Consider the following 14807-nt stretch of genomic DNA (forward strand, 5'->3'; position numbering starts at 1 on the left):
AAGCCTTGTAAAATGTGTCTAAGGCCTGCCATTACAGAGCCTGTGTGCAGTCTGATACTGTCATGCTGACTGGGCAAGTTCACCCACTTGCCAGTCCCTAAACCTTCCCTTTTCTTCATATCAGACACCCTATGGTAGGCCCAAGGACAGGGTGCATTGTAAGTATAAGGTAGGACAAGTCCTGATGTGGGTGGCATGTCCTAACAGTGAATTACAGCCATTTTCGTTTTTCACTATTGCAAGGCTACTTTTCTCCATAGGCCAGAATGGGCAGTAGATTATTACATTTTATAATCCTAACTGACTCAGGGAACATGGAAAAATTTTAGTTTAGTATGCCTGAACTCAGAATGATAAAATACATATTTTATAGTGAATTTGTTTTTTAACATTCTGTGTTTAAAAATACCACTTTTAGGAAGTAGGTATTTTCTTGTCTAACTATCCAGGACTGCCTCTGCTAGGTTGTGTATTCCTTGTCTGGAGTTTGAGTGACAGGGCTGGGGAATTCCAGGAGACAGGATGAGTCTGCCCAGTGGTGAATAGAGAGATATGCGTCTAGATGGGAGGGAGTAGTTGCACCTGGGACCTGAATAGGACAGTGCCTGCCTCCCACAGTGCTGTCTCCACCCCCTGTGGCGCGTCTGATGTCTCTGCCCTGCACTGTGAAAGAAGAGAAGGAATCATGTCAACAAAGTGCTCCAGGGCTGTGCATTCCCTTCATAATGCTGGCTTCACCTTCCTGTGGGGTGTCTGATGTTTCTGCCCTGCACTGTGAAAGGAAAGAAGGAGTCATGTAAATAGAGTGGTACAGAACTGGATTGGACTGGGCAAAGGCCCCTCTGCCCTCAGAGGACAAAGGATTTTGGGGTATAAATATTGGGACCCTGATCCCAAGAAATTAGATCACTTTGGACTACAAGAAGAAACCTCTGCTGAGAAGAGGAACCTGAAGAACTTGAGGAGAGACTATTCCTAAGCTGAAGTGCTGCTTAGGGGATTGGCCTGCAGTGGTTGCCTGACTGCCAAAGAGAGGAGAAAGAACTTTGTGTGCTTTACTTTCAACTTGTGAAGTATCTCCAAGGGCTTGGAAAAGAGCTTGCCTCCTGCTGAATTCTCATGGACAACAGACTTCAGACTTCAAACCCCAGCTCCCCAGAATTCTTTGGAAGTGCCTGCTGCTGTTTTGGGCCTTCTGATGGACTGCGTGTTGCAAGGAGCTGGAAGCGCGACTCAACGAGGAACAAGCGTGTCGCTGCTGCTGCCGTCGAATCTCTGAACAAGGGTGTCGCCGCTGTAGCTGTCGTATTGCACCGCATCGAGAGAAGTGTCTTCCAACGAGGAAGAAGCGTGTAGCCGTCACTGCTGCTGCTGTTGCACTTCTGAACAATGGTGTCGCCACTGGAGCTGTCATATTGCACTGCTTCGAGGTAAGTGCCTCCCATCTCCCGGAGAAGCGCGCTGCCGTCGCATTTCTGAACAAAGATGCCGCCGCTGTAGTTGTTGCATCGTACGGAAGCTTCTCGCAAACGTCGGAGAAGAGTGTCTCAGCTGAAGCTGTTGCCGTCGCATCGCTGAACAAGGGTGTAGCCGCTGCAGCTGACGCATCAAATCGAGACTTCTCGCATCATCGGAGAAGCCTGCCGCATCTGGAAAATCTTCATGTCTTTATTTCTTTGCACCAGAACTTTGACATATTTCCATCGTTGCAACATTGCTTGTTGTGGAAGCGCAATGCATCGTATGGTACATTGACGTAAAGTGTCGCATCTTAAGAACTGAAGTGAATTAAGCTAAAGCTATCATCTTAAGTATAGTATTGTGTGTTTTTGTCGTTTATGGTCTTGTGGTAAATCTATATAAAGAATACTTATTTTTAATATACAACTGTGTGGTGTCCATCTGTAGTGTTGTCACTGGGATACTGTATGTGGTCACAAATGCTTTTCACACTGCCTCTCAGATAAGCCTATCTGCTCGTGCCAAGCTACCAAGGGGGTGAGCAAGGGTTATTTTAGGAGTGTACCCCCTTACCCTGACTAGAGGCAAGGGTCCCTATTTGTCACAAGTACCTACCTGTGCCAACTAGAGACCCCCAAATCTAACAGTGGGTTTAGGGTTATATATATATATATATATATATATATGTCAGAAAAAGAGTTACCCCCTCGGTGGGACAGCACACGCAGGCAGGACATTATGAAACACAAAAGCAGCTACCACGCGCTTAATCCTCACTCGTCCTCCTGTCCAACGCGTTTCGGGCGTGCGCCCTTCCTCATGGACAGTATCTGAACAATCAAGGCAAGCAATTGTTACCAGTGTATACCCTCATTTATTTCCATTGCACAGATAAAACTCAGGTGAGTAATTTGCATTCTTTTGCATTCTGGGACTGGTAGTTCACAAAATCTTTACCCATGTGGGTCGTTGCCATTGATAACATCAATAAAGATTTTATCCCTTAGAGGAAACAATGTCTCTATAGAGCCGCCATTGCCCAGGGCCTCAAATAAGTAGCAGCCGACCTGCTCAGATTTTAAGGGCGGTGCTGCCCCGTGACTGGGTCAGCCACAATAAATGTCAGAAAAAGAGTTACCCCTCGGTGGGACAGCACACGCAGGCAGGACATGCTGAAAGGCAAAAGCAGCTACCACGGGCATAATAGTCACTCGTCCTCCTGTCCAACGAGTTTCGGGCGTGCGCCCTTCCTCATGGATAGTATCTGAAGAATCAAGGCAAGCCCGAAACGCATTGGACAAAAGGCGTTTGTTTGGTGTGAATAAAGATCCTTAGTGAACGTCACCTGTGAGTGCTTATTTCTCTTAAATTTTGGGAATGAGAGCTGAAGTATAGATATAAAATAAATATATAAAAAAATATTCGTAAATATATATTGTGGGGCTGATTTACAATAACTGGCGCATGCCTGCATATCAGCAGGGATGCGGCAGTTATTTTGCGTCACAGCAGACACTTCTTGCGCCACCATGGATGCGCCGCATTTACAATGTGGTGCACCATGGGGCGAGACTAGACAAATGCGTGACGCATCTGATGCCATAAAGGAGGCACATTGCTGGAGTTGCGTCACAAGCGCGGCGCAGCTCCAGCAAGGCTCGGGTGCCCCTATGCCTAACATGCTCCGTCAATCCTTACGCCTGCTTCAAGCAGGCGCAGGATTTTGGGGCAGCATGGCTGTAAAAGTGACTGAGTAAAATCTTGTAGATTTCACTCAGCCACTTTTAGGAGGTGTTCTTGCGTCTGAACGCCCCCCCACCCCCCGTGCCTGAACGCCCACATGTGGCACAGGGCTTTACAACGTGACGCATCTCCCTAGATGATTCCCATTGTAAATACCCCGCAGCATGGCGTTGGCTTTGCGACACTGCTGCATCACAAAGGTGCAACGGTGGCGCAAATGTGGTGTACGGGGCTTGTAAATCTGCCCCACCCCCATAAAAAGAAAATATATGTATATATATATATATATATATATATATGTATGTCGGAAAAGACGCCATCCAACAAGTTCCCAATGAAGCCAAAGGAAAAAATAACGCCAGAGCGAAGCCACAGCTGAGTGCTAATTTCTTGGTGCTTTATTTTGTGCTATATCTTTAGCCAGCAATCTGTCATGACGCGTTTCGCCTCCCAAAGAGGCTTGGTCACATAGTTTGTCATTGACATAGAAGAAGGTATAAATACTAAAAGCCACTGCAAATTCAGCTGTAAATTATTAGAAAACAGTGAACATGGAAAAAATACTGCCTGTAACATCATGGCATAGAGCAGCAAATTAATCCGGGGCATGGTGCCCGTAACAATGTAAACATCTTTCATATACAAAATATGTTCAAATGTATATTACAAAAAATGCTTAAAAATTGTAAAAGAATCATTTTTTACACACTAAAACCAATTTCATAAGTTATATTTACAAGGCTAAAAACCCATATTTCATATAACTATATATTTACATTGATTTATCTAAGGATGTGCAAATGCATAAACAAGGATATTGGGAGGAGTGGAAAACCAAAAGTTATGTTATTTTCCAACTCGCAATCCCAATATTCCAATATTTTGTACACAATAAAAACAAATCTACAGGTCATATTTACAAGGCTAAGTCCTATATTTCACATAACTGTATATATTGATTTGTCTTGAATCATGCAGATGCAAACTAAGGATATTAGGAGGAGTGGAAAAAACCTATTCTGTGTCACTTCCCACCTCGCAATCCCAATATCCTGACCACGTTCATTGTTTCCTATATATTTAGTCAAAAAAGTCATAGACTAAAAATTGTAATGGCTTTCTTTGTTCAAGTGGAAACTCATATACCATACATTCTTTTCATATGCCTCTTCTATACATACTGGAGAGAACAACCAGGTGTGAATATGGTGTATATGTGATTTTAAAATCGTGCGTGAAACAACCACCCTGTTTCCTATTCTCGTTTTGTATCACCTGATCCCAGGTGATTCGATTCATATTCCAACAGTGGGAGAAAGAACGGGGTGCAGATGGAATATTGTGTTGTCATATTTCAAGAGATATTTTTATAAACACGTGTACATGTCCTCACTGGCGTTTAGGCCCCCTGGATTCTTACTATTAAATTCCTGGATATATCGTGTTTCCAAAAGTCGTAGCTTCGCATCCCTGTTGCCTCCCCTCTTCAGTGGCGGGATTGTGTCGACCAGATAGTATTGTAATCCATCTGGGTTACTGTTGTGTGTTGACTCGAAATGGCGTGCTACAGGATATGTTTGGTCCTTTCCAGAAATGGCTCGTAAATGTTGTAGGATTCGCTTATGGGCAGGCAACCGGGTGCTGCCCACATAGCGAAGCCCACATGGACATTGTAACACGTATACCACATACTCCATTTTACACGTGAGTCTATGTCTAATGGCGATGGGTTTTTCGTGGAAAGGGGTGGAATAATGGGTTTTGTTGACCCCCTGTCTGCAAGCTTTACAAAAGGGACACTTCTTGAAACCCTTGTTCAGGTCCATCCAGGTTCCCGACAATTGTTTGTCCAAATTGTTGCTGACTAGTGCATTTGCCATTGTGATTGATTTACGAAATGTAAGTTCTGGTTTGTTGGAGACCAACCTGCCTATCACTGGATCCCTTTTAACCAGGTTCCAGTTTCTGCTGAATATTTTTCTGATTTCAGCATGTTGGGTACTGTAAGTTACAATGGCCCTCGATTTTATTGAGTCTGCCTGTACAGTTTCAACCCTGTTTGTACCTCTCAGCGTTTCTGATCTAGGGATGTTACGTGTACGTTCAATGGCTGTGTCCAGTAGAACTGCACTGTAACCTCTCTCTAGAAAGCGAATCTTGCTGGCCTTCTGAGCTTTGTCACACTCCTCATCTGTGCTACAAATGCGTCTCATACGCAGCATCTCCCCATAAGGGATGCTGCGCATGAGATGCCCAGGATGCTGGCTGCTGGCATGCAACAGCGTATTGCCAGAGGTTTCTTTTCTATGCAATTTTGTCTCCAAATTCATTTCATTAATGTAAACCTCTACATCCAAAAAGAAAATCCTTTCTCTATGGATCTCAGATGTGAACTGTAAATTGAAATTGTTCACATTTAACCTCGTAACAAAATCAGTAGCATCCTCCATGGACCCCTTCCAAATCATAAAGAGATCGTCTATATACCTCAGATATAGGACAACGTTATTGGTCATTGTGGCCTTGTGGTCCCCCATGAGGACCTGCTCCTCCCAAAGTCCCATGTGCAAGCACACGAAACTTGGAGAGAAGCAGGCCCCCATGGCCACCCCTCGTAGTTGTTGGTATACCTGGCCACAAAAAATAAAAAAGTTCTGTTCAAGACATAACTTTAACATGCCAATAATCATTTTGTTGTGATGTATATAGTTCATGGGGCGTTTGTCCAAATAGTGCTCTACTGCCTTGATACCGTCACAATGTCTGATAGAGGTTTATAATGACTTGACATCCAAAGTCATTAACAGATATTCCTCACTCCAAATGACTTGTTCCAATTTCATTAAAAAGTCAGTGGTATCTCTCACGTATGAATGTAGTTTTGTCAACCATTCTTGCAAAAAATAATCGACATATCTTGAAATATTCTCAGTGGAGCTGTTGATTGCAGATAAAATCGGCCTGCCAGGTGGGGCAGAAATATCCTTGTGAACCTTTGGCAAAAGGTAAAAAGTGGGAATTACTGGAAAATCCTTCTTTAGGAATTGGAACTCGTCTTTTGAGATCAATCCTGCACTTTTCCAGGCCATCAGTTTTGAATTTTGTTCGTTCCAGGCCATTCTGATGGCCCCAAAGTTGCTTTTCCTGTAACAGGATTGATCTCCCAATTGGCTCTCAGCTTCCTTAATATATAGTCCCCGATCCCACAAAACAATATTTCCGCCATTGTCGGCCTGTTTAACTATGACATCTTTATTCTTACTTAATTTCTTGATTAGATTGTCATAGTTTTGATTTTGTCTATTGATTGCAGAATGTTTCTTGTTTGTGGAAATGTACAGCTTTTTTAGGTCTTCCATGATGAAATCGTGATACACATCAAGATTATCGTGAGGCATGATCGGTAGGAAGGTTGACTTCGCCTTGAATGGGGTGGTACCTGTTCCAGTCCCTACCCCGTCTGTGTGGCTTCCATGAGGCTGACATCTGCCCCTTCCTGTTGTAGAGACCAAATTTCCTGGAAAGAGGGGGCGTCTCCCACCGTCAGGATGGATGGACTTTTTACTGTTGAATTTTTCGCTCTTTTGTATGGCTGCATGCGGTGGAATTTGCTTAATTTGAGTTTTCTAATAAACCTGAATGCATCCAGACGGGTAGTCGCATAATTGAAATCTCTGGGGGGGCAATATGATAATCCCAAACCTAGGATAGCCACCTCCTTTTTGGTCAATTGAATCTGGGTCAGGTTTATGATGGTTCTGGTTTCTGGATTGTTTATTGTTGTACTTTCTTCCATTTTCCGCGTTTGTTCCTCCTTGTGCCTGCAGCGTTTTGCTTTGTTGCATTTGCGGCGTTCGAGCCGCTTGCGATTGGCTCTCTGTCGCCTGGAGCAACATTTGCATTGGGTTTCACTCGAGGTCTTAGGGTGTCTCTCCGATTCTCGCAAAGGCAACTCACTTCCTGGGCAAGAGAGAGTTTTGTAAACCCCAATTGTTCCGATCTTGAGGGTTCACTTTCTATCTCACTCTCTGGCGCCGAACTCAAATCAATTGAGGAAGAGGAAACTGATATTGTTCCCAGTGTTTTTTGAGTGCCTTTCCCCGCCCTTGCTTTGATGTTGTCATACCTGCGGGCAAAAGTGAACACCCGGCCGTTCAAGTAATCAAGTCTGTCCCTCTCAAATTTAAAAGCCTTACGCTTTTTAAGGTGTAGCACGGTTACAACAAATTTTTTACAACGCACTACCATTACATCGCAACTTTTACCACGCAAACCATTACAATGCAATGCGCTGGGGGGCGCTCTAGGATAGGGAATGTATTTAATATACTATCCAACACCTTCCCTGCTATCCACGGGGACTGGAGTTGAAATAGTAAATTAAATAATTCACTATCCAGCGCCTAAAAGCATTATGCGTTGTAATGGACTGCGTGGTAAAAACCGCGTTGTAAAGGCATGTGTGGTAAAAGCATGCGTTGTAGTGACACCAATCCGCTTTTTAATGATGTCCTCCTCTTTTTCCAAATCTTTTTGCATGTCATCCCTCATTTTCTGCGTGATTTCATCATTACCCACTTCTTTCAATTCATCTTCAATACTCTCTATTTCGGACTGAAGTTTAATACGATCCTTCTCCGCGGACTCCACTAATATGCCCATTAATCTGGCAGAATGTTCCAAATTTGCTGCTGCCCACCGCTCCAACATGTCAGGGTTCTCATAACTAGGCGCCAAAGTTATGCGCAATCCCCTAGGGACTCGGCCAGCCTGCAAATAACGTGTTAGGGATTTATTCTCCCACCATTTAGCCTGTTCCTTCTTCATTAGCTTCTCCAGCTTCCGAAAAAGATCTTTGGCTGTTGGATTTATGTTGGATTGTTCCACTCGTTGGGTGGTTGATTCACCGTCTCCAGCCGGAGGCACAAATACAGATTCAGAGGCTTCCTCCCTCCGCTTTAGTACATCCACAGACATGATTGCCCTGCAGTGGCTGTTTTTTAAGCACGGCACCAAACGAAACCGGAAAACAGTGTCCACAATATAAAAACACCGTCTCCGGGCACACTCCCCACTGCGCTCTACGAAGGCTCTCCTACCTGGATCAGGCTACTCGCAAGTGCGCAGAAACAATCCTTTGGCGATATGTGAACTCCTTCAACCGCAGGTCGGTGTGTGCCTCTCTCGCAGGGGCTCTCACGGCTTACTCCTACCGGAGTCAAGAATTCCGATTCCGGGTTACGAAATCACAGCTTCCTGCCGCTTCTTGCCAGTATGAGGAGGGGTTCCGCTCGCACCACAGAAGCTACTCGGTGCCGATTAGATGTCGGAAAAGAGGCCATCCAACAAGTTCCCAATGAAGCCAAAGGAAAAAATAACGCCAGAGCGAAGCCACAGCTGAGTGCTAATTTCTTGGTGCTTTATTTTGTGCTATATCTTTAGCCAGCAATCTGTCATGACGCGTTTCGCCTCCCAAAGAGGCTTGGTCACATAGTTTGTCATTGACATAGAAGAAGGTATAAATACTAAAAGCCACTGCAAATTCAGATGTAAATTTTTAGAAAACAGTGAACATGGAAAAAATACTGCCTGTAACATCATGGCATAGAGCCCCTATGCCTAACATGCTCCGTCAATCCTTACGCCTGCTTCAAGCAGGCGCAGGATTTTGAGGCAGCATGGCTGTAAAAGTGACTGAGTAAAATCTTGTAGATTTCACTCAGCCACTTTTCTGTTCTTGCGTCTGAACGCCCCTCCACCCCCGTGCCTGAACGCCCACATGTGGCACAGGGCTTTACAACGTGACGCATCTCCCTAGATGATTCCCATTGTAAATACCCCGCAGCATGGCATAGGCTTTGCGACACTGCTGCATCACAAAGGTGCAACGGTGGCGCAAATGTGGTGTACGGGGCTTGTAAATCTGCCCCACCCCCATAAAAAGAATATATATATATATATATATATATATATATATATATATATATATTCACTGAAAAAACCATAGGTTATAGACCATATATAGTTAGGAATTTGCATTTACAAAACCTTGAAAATTCACTGAAAAAAACATAGGTTAGAGACCATATATAGTTAGCTGGACATTTTATTGACATAAAACCAATGAAATTCCATATATAGTTAGTTGCACTAACTATATATCGCGCACCCGCAATCCACTGCTGATGATGTCACATATTACATCATTCATGACATGGTCAGTGACATCACTGATGACATCACTGATGACATCTCAAATGACATCACTGATGACATCACTGATGACATCTCAAATGACATCACTGATGACATCATCTAGTGTCTGTGTGTTTTTGTAAAGTTTAAATATGTTTTACATATTGAAGAATGAGTGGATGTATGGAAGACTGAGTGTGTGTGTGGCTGGCTGGGAGGTGTGTGACTCTGTGCATATCAATGTGTACTTGTATCAGTGATTGTATAAAAGAGTAAGTATGTGTTAGTATATGTGTGAAAAGTATGGTGTTCTGTGTTTAACTGTATAGATGAGGAAATCGAAGTGTGATTGATTCTTCACAGGACTGACTAGGTGTATGAGTGCATATGATAGTGTTGTAATAATGAGTGACTGTATGTATGAGTGATTGTATGGGTGAATGAGTGAATGTGTGTGTAGACTTAGGATTCAGTGAGTGCGTATGTAGTAACTGGTATTGGTGTGTCATGATGTCATCAGTGATGTCATTTGAGATGTCATCAGTGATGTCATCAGTGATGTCACTGAAGTATGGTGTTCTGTGTTTAACTGTATAGATGAGGAAATGGAAGTGTGATTGATTCTTTACAGGACTGACTAGGTGTGTGAGTAACTCCATGGATGAGTGGCAGTGTGTGAGTGTCTGCATAGGTGTATGAGTGCATATGATAGTGTTGTAATAATGAGTGACTGTATGTATGAGTGATTGTATGGGTGAATGAGTGAATGTGTGTGTAGACGTAGGAATCAGTGAGTGCGTATGTAGTAACTGGTATTGGTGTGTCATGATGTCATCAGTGATGTCATTTGAGATGTCATCAGTGATGTCATCAGTGATGTCATTTGAGATGTCATCAGTGATGTCATCAGTGATGTCACTGACCATGTCATGAATGATGTAATATGTGACATCATCAGCAGTGGATTGCGGGTGCGCGATATATAGTTAGTGCAACTAACTATATATGGAATTTCATTGGTTTTATGTCAATAAAATGTCCAGCTAACTATATATGGTCTCTAACCTATGTTTTTTTCAGTGAATTTTCAAGGTTTTGTAAATGCAAATTCCTAACTATATATGGTCTATAACCTATGGTTTTTTCAGTGAATTTCATTGGTTTTTTAAAAGCTAATATCTATAGCTGTAAAATATATTCTTTATTACGTGACGTATCACGTAGCCACGTGAGACGCCTCATGACGCGTCGCATAACCGTGACGTATCGGCTCTGCAGCGCAAACAAAACCCGTAACGTAAGCGTGCCGGAGCACGCTTACAGATATATATTTTTTTTAACCTTAATTAGACAAAATCCACACGTGCACATATCTTGAGGCCTTGCAAAGGCACATCAAACAAACAGTCCCTACAATTTTGCCAAGTTTGCTGGAAATCTATTCCCTTATTTTTTTTTTTTACTGTTTCTCTTGGTTTTTCCCTTGTTACGCTTACCGGGACGCTACCCGGTACGCGAACCGGACGCTCCAAAAACACAAGATGGCGGACTCCCGTTACGCTGCCGGTTAGCTGCCCGGTTCGCGTACCGGGAAGCGCCTCTACCGCGAAAAATCGCGGGGGACTTTAATATCCCCCTCATCAATCCTAGGGGGTCAGGAGTGGTCTACCTTGCCCCCTTTCCTTCTTTTCCCCCTTCGTTTTTCACCACATCTTGTCTCTCGATCGTACCGAGAGACAAGATGGTGGCCGCTCCGGACTGTTTAGAATGTTGACAGACACCGGAGAGCCAATCAGCTTCGCTTCGCGAAGTTCCGTTACGCGTCAGGTACGCGAACCGGGGCGCTAACCGGAGCGCTGTCACAGATATATATATTTTTTTAAACGTTAATTTCTCAAAATCCACTGGAGCACATATATTGAGACATAGCAAAGGCACGTCGGGCAAACCATATCTACAATTTTGCCAAGTTTCATGTAAATCTATTCAGCCGTTCGAGCTAAAAGTGAGTCCAACCGCCCTATGGAAAAATGAATGGGAAAAACGCGTTTTGGGACCCCCCTTTTTTCTCGCCCCCCCTTGACGAAACCCCCCCAAATTTTCAGGGGCTGCTCAGAAACAAAATGTGCCATTTTACTGAAAGTTTCAGCCAATTCCGTCCACAAACGCCAAAGTTATTAGACATAGAATTTTCAGAAATCCCATAGAGAAAAAATCCTAACTATATATACCCACTGGCTATCGCCAGTAGGTAATATACATATATAAACATATATAATCTGCATATCTATATAAATATACATGCATGCATACATATACATATATGCATACATATGCATGTTATTTACATGAAAGTTTTAAAAACACTAATGAAAGCAAAGCTAAAAAGCCACCTCATTACAAACAGAATGGCTTTAACTTAAACGAGGGCGAGATCTATTGCATTTTCAATGCTTGTTTACTTTGGTTCTATCAAGAAGGCATTCAGATGTGTCACACATTTGCCATAAATTCTGAATGTTAGCACTCTAGTTGATCATTAGATCACTGTAGTAAAGCTAGTGCTCACCAGGGAAGTCTGCTGCTAATCATGGTTTGCAGCCATTTTCCCGCATTTTTTATCCCGCAGACTTTCAGTCCGCATACCAAAATCCCGCAAGGTCATTGACCTCGCATACCATTATCCCGCATTTTTTCAAAACGCATGTGCATTTATCGCGCATGCCTTTACAAAGAATTACGTTTTAAAGGCATGCATGGTAAATGCATTTGCGTTGTGAAAACCACGATGACGAGAGAGGTAAGTGGTTTTGTGTTAATTTTTTCGTGGGTTAGTGATTGTGTAGTGTAGTGTAGTGTTGTGTAGTGTAGTGTTGTGTTAGTGTAGAGTTGTGGTGGTTGTTTAGTGTAGGGTCATGCTGGGGGTAGTGTTTTAGGGTTTAGGGTTGTGTTGTAGTGTTTGCGTAGTGTAGGGTCATGCTGTGGGTAGTGTTTTAGGGTTTAGGGTAGTGTTGTAGTGTTTGCGTAGTGTAGGGTCATGCTGGGGGTAGTGTTTTAGGGTTTAGGGTTGTGTTGTAGTGTTTGCGTAGTGTAGGGTCATGCTGGGGCTAGTGTTTTAGGGTTTAGGGTAGTGTTGTAGTGTTTGCGTAGTGTAGGGTCATGCTGGGCATAGTGTTTTAGGGTTTAGGATAGTGTTGTAGTGTTTGCGTAGTGTAGGGTCATGCTGGGAATAGTGTTTTAGGGTTTTGGGTAGTGTTGTAGTGTTTGCGTAGTGTAGGGTCATGCTGGGGTGTAGTGTTTTAGGGTTTAGGGTAGTGTTGTAGTGTTTGCGTAGTGTAGGGTCATGCTGGGGGTAGTGTTTTAGGGTTTTGGATAGTGTTGTAGTGTTTGCGTAGTGTAGGGTCATGCTGGGGTGTAGTGTTTTAGGGTTTTGGGTAGTGTTGTAGTGTTTGCGTAGTGTAGGGTCATGCTGGGGTGTAGTGTTTTAGGGTTTTGGGTAGTGTTGTAGTGTTTGCGTAGTGTAGGGTCATGCTGGGGGTAGTGTTTTAGGGTTTTGGGTAGTGTTGTAGTGTTTGCGTAGTGTAGGGTCATGCTGGGGGTAGTGTTTTAGGGTTTTGGGTAGTGTTGTAGTGTTTGCGTAGTGTAGGGTCATGCTGGGGGGTAGTGTTTTAGGGTTTTGGGTAGTGTTGTAGTGTTTGCGTAGTGTAGGGTCATGCTGGGGGTAGTGTTTTAGGGTTTTGGGTAGTGTTGTAGTGTTTGCGTAGTGTAGGGTCATGCTGGGGGTAGTGTTTTAGGGTTTTGGGTAGTGTTGTAGTGTTTGCGTAGTGTAGGGTCATGCTGGGGGTAGTGTTTTAGGGTTTAGGGTAGTGTTGTAGTGTTTGCGTAGTGTAGGGTCATGCTGGGGGTAGTGTTTTAGGGTTTAGGGTAGTGTTGTAGTGTTTGCGTAGTGTAGGGTCATGCTGGGGGTAGTGTTTTAGGGTTTAGGGTAGTGTTGTAGTGTTTGCGTAGTGTAGGGTCATGCTGGGGTGTAGTGTTTTAGGGTTTTGGGTAGTGTTGTAGTGTTTGCGTAGTGTAGGGTCATGCTGGGGGTAGTGTTTTAGGGTTTAGGGTAGTGTTGTAGTGTTTGCGTAGTGTAGGGTCATGCTGGGGTGTAGTGTTTTAAGGTTTTGGGTAGTGTTGTAGTGTTTGCGTAGTGTAGGGTCATGCTGGGGGTAGTGTTTTAGGGTTTAGGGTAGTGTTGTAGTGTTTGTGTAGTGTAGGGTCATGCTGAGGTGTAGTGTTTTAGGGTTTTGGGTAGTGTTGTAGTGTTTGCGTAGTGTAGGGTCATGCTGGGGGTAGTGTTTTAGGGTTTAGGGTAGTGTTGTAGTGTTTGTGTAGTGTAGGGTCATGCTGGGGGTAGTGTTTTAGGGTTTAGGGTAGTGTTGTACTGTTTGTGTAGTATAGGGTCATGCTGGGGGTAGTGTTTTAGGGTTTAGGGTAGTTTAGTTGTTTAGTGTATGCTAAAGGCATATTCGTTCTAAAAGTTTTCGTTATTTTAATTTGCGGCCTAATAGTACATGCGGGATTTTTTTTGCGGACTGATGGTATGCGGGATTTCGTCATATATTCGCTAATCATACTTTCTATGGCAAAATGAACCCCCTCATTTTGTTCCTTTTTAAATTAAATGTTTTAAGAATTACCACTTTATTCTAATCAAGATGGCTTCAGGTGTGCCATACCTTTGTAATAAGTAGGACTGTTAGCACTCTAGTTGTTCTTTAGAACACTCTGGGACATTCTGTCATTGGGCTATAGTTGGGCTACATCTGGCTGATATTTGGGCTACATTTGTTTTTTTTGGTCTCTGGTGGCCATCTTTGGGCTACATTGGGCTACATTGGGCTACATTGGGCTACATTTGGGCTCCAACATATATATAGCCCAATGTAGCCCAATATATATTTTTCAAAGTTAATTTTCGTAAAAACCACTGGAGCCTATATCTTGAGACATAGCAAAGGCACATCGGGCTACCAGTCCCTACAATTTTGCCAAGTTTGGTGTAAATCCATTCAGCCGTTCAGGCTAAAAGTGAGGCCAACCGCCCTATGGAAAATTGCATGGGAAAAACACGTTTTGGGACCCCCCTTTTTTCTCGGCCCCCCCTTGACGAAACCCCCCCAGATTTTCAGGGGCTGCTCAGAAACAAAATGTTCCATTTTCCTGAAAATTTCAGCCAATTCTGTCCTCAAACGCCAAAGTTATTTGACATAGAATTTTCAAAAATCCCATAGGAAAAAAATCCTAACTATATATACCTACTGGCTATCGCCAGTAGGTAATATATACATATTCTTTTATATATATATATATATAAGGAAAATCACTTTTATACAGTTTATGCCTTCACCACGCATGCCTTTGCA

Source organism: Lissotriton helveticus, chromosome 4_1, assembly GCF_964261635.1.
Source record: "Lissotriton helveticus chromosome 4_1, aLisHel1.1, whole genome shotgun sequence".
In the NCBI taxonomy this organism is placed as follows: domain Eukaryota; kingdom Metazoa; phylum Chordata; class Amphibia; order Caudata; family Salamandridae; genus Lissotriton; species Lissotriton helveticus.